The sequence below is a fragment of the Zootoca vivipara genome, chromosome 5 (genome assembly GCF_963506605.1).
Source record: "Zootoca vivipara chromosome 5, rZooViv1.1, whole genome shotgun sequence".
Classification (NCBI taxonomy): Eukaryota; Metazoa; Chordata; class Lepidosauria; order Squamata; family Lacertidae; genus Zootoca; species Zootoca vivipara.
Window position 1 is genome coordinate 80129380 of NC_083280.1, and position 9464 is coordinate 80138843.

Here is a 9464-nt window from a genome sequence, read left to right on the forward strand (position 1 = left end):
ACAACAACACACTATCTGCCTTCCCCAATTGAAAATTTAAGAAACAAACCTCTGATAACTCGAAAGCTGAAAACTCTCTGCCCAAGCTGAACTTGCTATGGGCCTTCTGAAAGCCCTCCCCGTTTCCTGAAAGGCCCTGCAGCTCACCAAAGGCGGGGGGGGATATATGTAAATAAATATAAATATATATATTTGTCCGTGTTCTGTGAGCAACTCGATCCCAGTGGGCAAGGCTCGCGCAAGAGGAGGCTTGGAGCGGAGAACAACAAAGCGAAAGACAACAGGATCGAGAGAGAAAACCAGCAGTTAAAGTTCTAACAACAACAACCGGGTCGTCGGGCAGCAGAGAGGCGAGCGCGAAGCTCAGGAGCGCACAGGAAACCAAAACTTACCAAGTAGCAGGGAGCCTGGCAAGTTTCCACCAAGTTGTGGGGGGAGAACCCTGAAGTGCCTTCGAGGAAGAGGAAAAATTCAGCTCCTTTCGTGCTTTAAGCGTTCCATGACTCCGCCTAAACGCCACCCAAGGAAAGCGAGCTTGGAGAGGAGCGAGGTGGGCGTCGGGGCTGCCCTCGTTGCGCGCTGGCTGTTCTTGGGCAGGACAGGAAATCTCATGCGCAAAGCTCGCCTGGCCACGCCTGCTTTACAACCCGGCGCGCCCTCCCCCACCGGCGTTTCTTTCCTTTCTTTCTCTCTCTCTCTCTCTCTTTCCCTCCCTTCCCTAGTAAAAGGGAAGTGCGAGGCTGGAGACAGCGAGCTCCCTCTCCCTTCCTGCGCGCGGAATAACATCCGTCAAGCCGCGCCGTGTTTCGGGGAGCCTGGTCGCAGCCTTGCGCGGAGAAGCGCCCTGAAAGCGAGGCGTCGCGCGTCCCTTGTTCTGCAGGGGGGGGTCAGGGGTGCCAATTTTAATAAAATATTGAGGGGGCAGGTAAGCTCCGCCCAGCATAATCGATCACATGGGGCTGCGTACTCACACTATTTGAATGGCAATGTTCGTCAACTGGGGAGGGGGGGGGGGAACCCGTTAAATATTTTATTGGGGGGGCAAAGACCCCTCGACCCCCTAGGAGTTAGTTCCTATGGTGGGTGTGTATATTTTAAAAAATGCAGGGCCAGGCATTATTAGCTCAACCTTGGGGGACCAGGTTTTGTAGGACTACAACTCCCTTCATCCCTGACCGCTGGTCCCCCTGCTTGCTAGGGTTGATGAGAGTTGTAGTCCCATAGCATCTGGGGAGCGAAGGTTGAGCTAAGATTATCATCATCTGGCAGGGTCAGATTATTCTAAATCCTCTCAGTGTCCAGTTCCTGGTGGCACAATTTAATAAGGATATTGACTAGTTGGGATGTGTGCAGAGGAGGGTGACCAAGATGATCAAGGATCTGGAAACAAAGCCTTATGAGGAACGGTTGAAGGAGCTGGGTAAGTCTTACCTGGAAAAGAGTGGCTGAGAGGAGATGTGACAGCTACCTTCAAATATCTAAAGGCCTGTCACGTGGAAGATGGCACAACCTTGTTTTCTCCGGCTCTGGAGAGTAGCACCCAAACCAGTGGATCCGAGTTACAAGAAAGGAGATTCTGACTAAGCTTCAGGAAGAACTTTCTGACTGTAAGAGCTGTTCAGCAGTGGAACAGACCCCCTTGGAAGGTGGTGGACTCTGCCTTAATGCATTTCCACCCCGCCCTCAAAGAGCTCAGGGTGCCACTCATCATTCCCCCCTTCTTTTTATCCTCACAACAACCCAGCGAGGTAGGTTTGCATGCGGAAGGTCCCAGATTCAATCCCCAGCAACTTTAGGTGAGGCTGGGAATGTCAAGTGGGTATTGCATATGGATGCAATTAAAGACATTCCTATAGAATAACTCTATCCATAACTATGAGCCGTGGGAACTCCCAAGCTCAGAGGCAGCATATCACTGAATACTTGGTGTTGAGGGCAGAGAACACGGGAGAGAGCTGTCACATTAATTCCCTGTTTGCCCTTCTCAAGGGTCCAGAGGAGCCCAGGCCACTTCCAGCTTTTGCATGCCCAGCCATGATTTAAATTTTAAAATGACAGCACACGTAAACAAAATAAGGTGCCGAAAAAAGAGCGAGTGGTTTCTTTATGATAAAATCAGCTGATCTGAGAGCATATCTTCACCGTGGTCTAATAGCTATATTTCTTCCTATATACATAAAAAGTTAAGGCTGTCACCATGCATTCATCCATTGGAAAATTTGCCTCAGTGCATTCTTGGATTTTCATGAAGTCAACATGGGCAAGAGAAGCGAAAGAGAAGGCAAGTTTCAAAATGGTGGTTTTAAACAAGAGCAGGGGTTTGAATAAACCAGGGGGGGGCGGACACAGAAGAGCTTTGAGAATATGGGGAGCTTGAAGGGGCTGTGAGTGGATAGGGGTTGGGTGTGGGGAGTGGTGCGGGTCGGCAAGTGGTGGATTAGTGAGCAACAAAAGCAGGGGGCGGCCTCTAATTATTACAGTCGTACCTCGGGTTACAAATACCTCGGTTTGCGAACAGTTCGGGTTACGAACAGCGCAACCCCGGAAGTGTTTTCGCCGCGCGTGCGTGCGCAGAAGCGGCGTGCGCGCAGTCTGTGCATGCACAAAGCGCAAAAATCGTGCTTTGCGCATGCGCAAAATGGCGCTTCGGGTCGCGTTCGGTTTACGAACTATTCGGGTTACGAACTGCGATCCGCAACGGATCGCGTTCGTAACCCAAGGTATTACTGTATTGAAGTTTTTAACTCTGATATGACAAAATCTATACTGCTTAACAAAAACCATGTCTTTTACCCAGTGCTTTTTTCCCCGGGGGAATGCAGGAAACTGTAAAATGGTGATTTTCTTGAGTCAAAATGAGAGTACCCCTAAACATTTTTTTAGAAGAAGAAAAAAACACTGCTTTTACCAAATCAGTTCATCATTTGCTTTAACTTGTGCTCTAAGCTGAGAGTGTATCACATTTTGCTCTGATAACTCAGGTGGGGACTTGGGTAATATGGCACCCTGAGCGAGGACAGCCTTTGGTGCTGTGCCCTAAATACTTCTTATTTTCGCAATAATTCATTTTGCTACAGTTGCTTTTTTATGAGAAGGTACCTGTATACATGGGACACGGGTGGCGCTGTGGGTTAAACCGCCTAGGGCTTGCCAATCAGAAGGTCAGCGGTTCGAATCCCCACGACGGGGTGAGCCCCTGCCAAGCTAGCAGTACGAAAGCACGTCAAAGTGCAAGTAGATAAATAGCGGGAAGGTAAACGGCGTTTCCGTGCGCTGCTCTGGTTCACCAGAAGCGGCTTTGTCATGCTGGCCACATGACCTGGAAGCTGTACACCGGCTCCCTCGGCCAATAACGTGAGATGTTCCCCTTCAGCTCAGCACCTGGGGTAGGGGTGGGGGGAGCCATTCGCACTGCCCTAAATCTGAATAAGCATAAAAAGAAGTTGTGAGACTTATCAAATGCCAAAAAATTATCAAGTGTCTAAATTTGAGGTCCCATTGGAGTTTGAGGCCTCTCACTGGCCTGTCTTTGCAAGCTTTCTGGAGTCATTTATAGCCGGCTGCTGTTGCTGGCAGAATGTGGGCCCTTCGATCTGACTCAGCAGGGCCCTTCCTGTCTTCATGAGTGCAGCTGGTCAGGACGGGAGAAGCAGGCATGTCTGGGCTAGGATGAGGCAATCTTTTCCTGTCTGCTGCACCCTTTTCTGCTTATCACTTGGCTCCCACACAGCTGGTACTGCCCTGGTTCTTATTTCATTGACCACAGGCTGGAAGCGCAAGGGCACGAACCCTGCGTTGACCTGGTGACAGAGAGCTTGTGGCTGCAGGGTGGGGTCCGCGCCTTTATTTCCCCACCTCTCCCCATACTTCTTCTGTCTTCTTTGGTGATCACTCGTAGCCGAGTCAGATTGTCTTCCATAAACATGGTTTTAACAATGAGTCCATAAGTGACTGGGGGGGGGGGCAGCTTTGGATCCACACATCTTTCCACCATGGGCGTAGGCAAGGGGGGGCAGGAGGGGGCAGCTGCCCCCCCCTAGAAGCAAAAAATTAACGTATTTTACAGACCATAACCAGCACTTTTCCCCTCCAAAAACTGAAGTGGAAAGGGCTTTGCTTTAGCAAGAGCAGCTAAGTCTCCGCTTGCTGGGGGGGGGGGGACACAGCTGTAACAAAAACACATCAAATAAATAAAGCAAAGTGGCTACCAGTAGTTAAGCAGTTAAGACAATGGAGCAGATATCCCCAGGCAAGATTCGATAGCTGACCATTTCACCCTATTGTTCTTAAGTGGGAGTTGTTAATGAGCATTCAGGAGCATTAAGAGTTCTATTGGCGATTTAATGAAGGTGCAGACTCAGGATTCAATTTGACTAAGGTGGCTCTGCAAGGCTAAAAGGAAGTGAATAAGAAAGGGGGGGCTGTAGCTTTGACAGACACAGTGATGTTTATAAAAAGCAGTGGTGTTCCAGTCTGGGGGGGAGGCCCATTTTTGTTTAGGGCTTCAGGTCATAGTTCAACTTTTTTTAGGGAGGAGGAAAATTTTGGGTGAGCTTTTTTAAGGGGTGCCAGTGACCTACCAGTGATCTACCACAGACATCCAGTGATCTACTGGTAGATCACAATCTACCTGTTGGATGTGCCTGCTGTAAATCAAGCAGAGAGAAAGCTGCTTACAAGGCTCCTGTACATGCAGAGTTCCAGCATCACAGCGTCACCCAGAGGCACCCACAAATATGAGTTATCCCTCTCTCTATTTCTTCCTTCCTTCCCTCCCTCTTCCATCCTTAATAAAATAGGGGGGACAGATAAGCCCCACATAGAAAGCCCATCAACATGGGGGGATGACTCTTTCAAATACGGTATTTACCAGTAATTGGGGGGGGGGGAGAGAGAGGCACCTAGGCCTCTAGGAGTTGGCTGCTATGCCTAGGAGTAGGACAATTCAAGAAAGCAGAATGATGCATATGCTATGGTAATATATCAATAGAATCATAGAATTGTAGTTGGAAGGGACCACAAGGGTCATCTAGTCCAACCCCCTGCAATGCAGGAATTTTTCCTAAGGTGGGGCTTGAACCATGGTTGAAATATTATGCTGATATGCAGCAATGCCTCGGAGCTGTCGTGGCTGCGGCCATGCCTTGCCTCGCCCTCGCCCGCCCTGCCACCCCCTCTCGCCTGCCTGACCCTCCCGTCCTCTCCAGCCAAGCAGGGTAGCCGCCAACGCTGCCAGCCCCAGAAGCACAAGGTGGCCGCTGCCTCCGCCACTGCCACGATGTCATCAGGCCCGCTGGCCTGTAGCCCCGCCCACATTCCCACTTCATGGCCCCTCCCCTCCCGTGCCTTGGCCCCGCCCCTGAACGACCATGGCTTGCCCCCCCCTAGTTTTGATCCTGGCTACGCCCCTGCTTTCCACAGTGGGGACATTGGTTTCCAGGCGGGAGTTGATCACGGTGTGGATTTGCCAAGCGTGCCTGCCTCGAGGGTCTTCAAAGCCCATGACACCTTTGGTAAAGGCTCCAACTGGAGTGCTCACAGGCAAGTGTTTCCCAATTGTTCGTGTTTATACCACTTTTTTAAAAAGATCTGCCTTGAGACATTCTTTAAACCTCTTTTGTTGACCACCAGCATTACACTTTCCATTTTTAAGTTCGGAATAGAGTAGTTGCTTTGGAAGACGATCATCAGGCACCCGCACAACATGACCAGTCCAGCAAAGTTGATGTTGAAGAATCATCGCTTCAACACTGGTGATCTTTGCTTCTTCCAGTACATTGGTATTAGTTCACCTGTCTTCCCAAGTGAGGTGTAAAAATTATCAGAGACACCGTTGATGGAATCTTTCGAGGAGTTGGAGATGGCGTTTATAAGTGCTCCATGTTTCACAAGCATACAGTAAGGTTGGCAGTACAATAGCTTTGTAAAAAAAGCATTTTGGTTTCCCTGCGAATGTCCCGGTCCTCAAACATTCTGCACTTCATTCGGGAGAAAGTCGCACTCGCAGAGCTCAAGCGGTGCTGGATTTTGGCATCAATGTCAGCTCTTGTGGAAAGATAACTGATCAACATTTTCCAATGTTACACCATTGAGTTGGATTTGTGGCGCTGCAGAGGGGTTATTTTGTACTTGTTGGTGAAGAACTTTGGGTTTTTTGGATGTTGAGCAATAGGCCAAGCTTTTCGTGAGCTTCTGCAGCTGAGCAACGGACGCAGCGGCCATCCTCGCTCTGGAACGCTTTCCGCCCGACTAGCAACTCGTGGCCAGCTTCCGCATGCACACACAGTGCTCCCCCCCTCGGCAGATATGCTGAAGCTTCCTGCTGGGCAGAGCCACGGAGGCCCTGGCCCGCCCCTCGCCTCCGCCCGAGCAGGAAGAAGCAAAGTGCGCACTGGCCGAGCAAGTGAGCAAGCAGCCAGCCGCCGAGCGAGGCGTTTTACCGGGCGGCGGTTGGCTGCTCGCTCGCTCGCAGGGGGGCCGCCAAGTGTCACCCTTCTCAGAGTGGAACCCGGGGTGCCCCGCCCCCATGGCCCCCTTTGCTACGCCCCTGGCTAGGCTCTGATATACCCTCATTTTTTGTCTATTGGTTGGAATACTTTGTGCTTTTAATTGAGAAGGGGAAGGTGTTTTTGGATAATGAAAAGTTAGGTTGGTGTTTCGGGGGAGGAAAACCGCATGCAACTAGAAGCAAGTGTTCCTTACATTTTAAGAGCTTTTTTGTGTTTAAGGGTGTTTTTTTTGCAATTGTTGTTTATGTATAAACAGTATATGAATTCAGAAACGTATGTCACGCGGCATGGCTTAATTTCTAAAAAGAAATAGAATCAGTCTTGTTTGAAAAGCATTTTTGGACCCTCTTACATGGAAGCTCTTTCCTGCCCATCAATGTGCACATGATAAATGATGTCTTTTAATAAGGAGACCCTGGCACTCTGCACATGTGTAATGGCACACTTTCTTAATTAAGTGCTGTACAGCGAAGTTACAAATTGCAGCCCTACAAAATCAAAATGTCACCAGCCACCACTAATTTCACCCTGCAGTAGCAGAAGAATGCAGATAAAAATCAGCAGAGGTCGCTGTTGTAACATACTGTAACTGCCATTACTATAAAATATTAGGCTGCCGGTTGGTTATATCAGTTTAAACAAGAAACAAAAAATAAATAAATCCAAATGGGGCTTTTCACAATTTTACTAATCAGATCGATATTTTGACTCTTCCAATAAATGATTCAGGTAAAATATGCTCTTTAGCTTAATATTTCTCATCACCACTTTCATGACTTTCAGTCCTTTTTTCTGGCTTCTTTAGTACAGCTGTAGTGTAGATGATTCACAGCACAATCCTAACCAGGGCTACTGAGAAGCATCACCCAGGAGATTGCTGCTGCAGAGATAAGAAGAGTCTTCTGTGGTCTGGAGAGATCTCTTCCTGGTTCGCATGGAGAAGCCGTTTTCAATGGAGTCCATCAACGAAAGCCTGAAGCTGTATTGAGGCAGCACTGCCTACTCAAGTTTTGAGCCCCCTAACACTTTTGCACCGGGGGCAAATGCCCCCCCCCCACACTACACCACTGTTTCCCACAATTTCCTGCCTGGAGAGGGCATGAAATTTGTGGAGGGTGTATACATAACTCAAGCCTCTCCCCCCAAGGCCTTTTCCAATTGGATCAGTGATCTCTGCCCAAAGAGGAGAAGCCGTATCATCACTTCCAGAGCAAATTGTCTACTTAGCTTGAGCAAATCTGAGCTGTGGACCATAGGAAGTTGCCTTAGACTCAAGTCAAGACCATTGGTCTATCCTAGCTTGACAATGTCTACACTGACTGGCAACAGCTCTCCAGCATTTTAGGCAGGGTTTCCCCGCCCCCCCAAGCCCTAGCTGGAAATGCCAGGAATTGGGAGATGGGGCTTCTTGCATGCTCAGTAGAAAAGGATGCCTGTGGCTTGCCAGTCTTACATCGACAGCCATTTTGTGACCAGCTCTGCCCCTGCACCGCCATTTTGTGACAGGCAGGCCTCACTAATTTTCAGTCATCTCGCGTGGGCCCCCGAGGCTATCAAATTTTCAGAACCCCCACCCTGCCAGTTCTGCAGTACAATTCATCCCATCTTAAGACTGCTTGCACCTTAAGTAAATAAATAAATACCAGCTACCATTGGGGTTCCATTGCACATAGCAGTATATGCATTAAATAAGTCGACCAGAAGCCTGTTCCCATGTGGAAAGAATGTGTGAGGGTTTTTGTAGGGCTGTGAGCAAGCCCCTCTCCTGCTAATGCTTGCAACAATGGGAAAATTCGCTTCAGTTTATGAACGCTTCAGTTTATGAGCACACTTCCGGAACCAATTACACCCATGCTTCGGGTTAAGTACGCTTCAGTTGAGTACTCCGCGGACCGTCTGGAACAGATTAATCCATTTCCCATTACTTTCAATGGGAAAGTTCGCTTCAGTTTATGATCGCTTCAGTTTATGAACAGACTTCCGGAACCAATTGTGTTCATAAACAGAGGTACCACTGTATGTGGTTTAACAGATCACTGCTGGTTTCTTTTTAAAAAAGGAATGCTATGTGACAAAAAAGCCATGCTCAGTTGACAAACAGAGAATGCAAGTTCCTCCCGGAATCTGTGTTTGTTGTGGTTGGAAGGCAGTACTGTATATTTTATTATTTTGCGGATAAGATGCACTTCCCAACTGGTTATTGAGACCGCTGCAAAATAACAATGGGGAAAGTGACCTATGCGCTTTGGCAGGGCAAACATAAATGAGGACTGACATGGGAGAGGTGGGGGGATGACTCTTGTGTGTTTCTGTGTGTAGAGTAAAAAATAAATAAATTTTCAGCACAATTCTATACACTTATCCTCATGTGCCAAATCCACGCAAGCCCTTTTTGCCCCAAAGGAATCGCACGGGAAATTGGGGCAACCAGTTGGGGTCATGAGGAGCGAAGAAACAAGACACGTTCTTTTTCTTACTACCGGTATTCATGGTGCAATCGGCGCAGTTATACACAACCTGTTTCTATGCCGTTGGTGCCCGTTGGAGAGCGGGCGTACTGCTTCATTTCCAATTGGTGTGTTTACCTTCCTGCTGAAACCCGGTTAAGTGTCCATGCCACAAATGTTCGGGGTTTGTGTGGTTGGCATCCTGATCTTGTCACAAGCAGTACCCTCCTGAAGGGCAATAAAAGCAGCAGCACGGGGCAAGCATCACAGAACAAGGAAGCAGAATTATAAGTGGACGTTGGTGTAAATCTACCGCTATTGTGATGATATTGCACCAGTGACATGTTGAAGAACAAAGCTGCAAGAGCCCCGAGACTTCAAAAGCAGTTCTTGCTTCAAGCAGGTTTGCAACAAGATACGCAATTACAAAAGCCTGCCTTCGCCAGAATGCTCATTTGGCGTTGCAAATGCTCCACCCCTACCCTATATGCTTTATTATAATGAAAAG

General features: G+C 48.6%; 1 protein-coding gene across 1 annotated transcript in view; it reads right to left on the reverse strand.

Moving 5' to 3' along the window:
- TSPAN14 (tetraspanin 14) overlaps positions 1-745 on the reverse strand; it is a 43021-nt gene extending 42276 nt beyond the window's left edge. The window contains exon 1 of the mRNA XM_060274990.1: positions 393-745. The gene's annotated coding sequence lies outside the window, so the exon portion shown is untranslated. The remainder of the gene's footprint in view (positions 1-392) is intronic.
- Between the last annotated feature and the right edge of the window lie 8719 nt (positions 746-9464).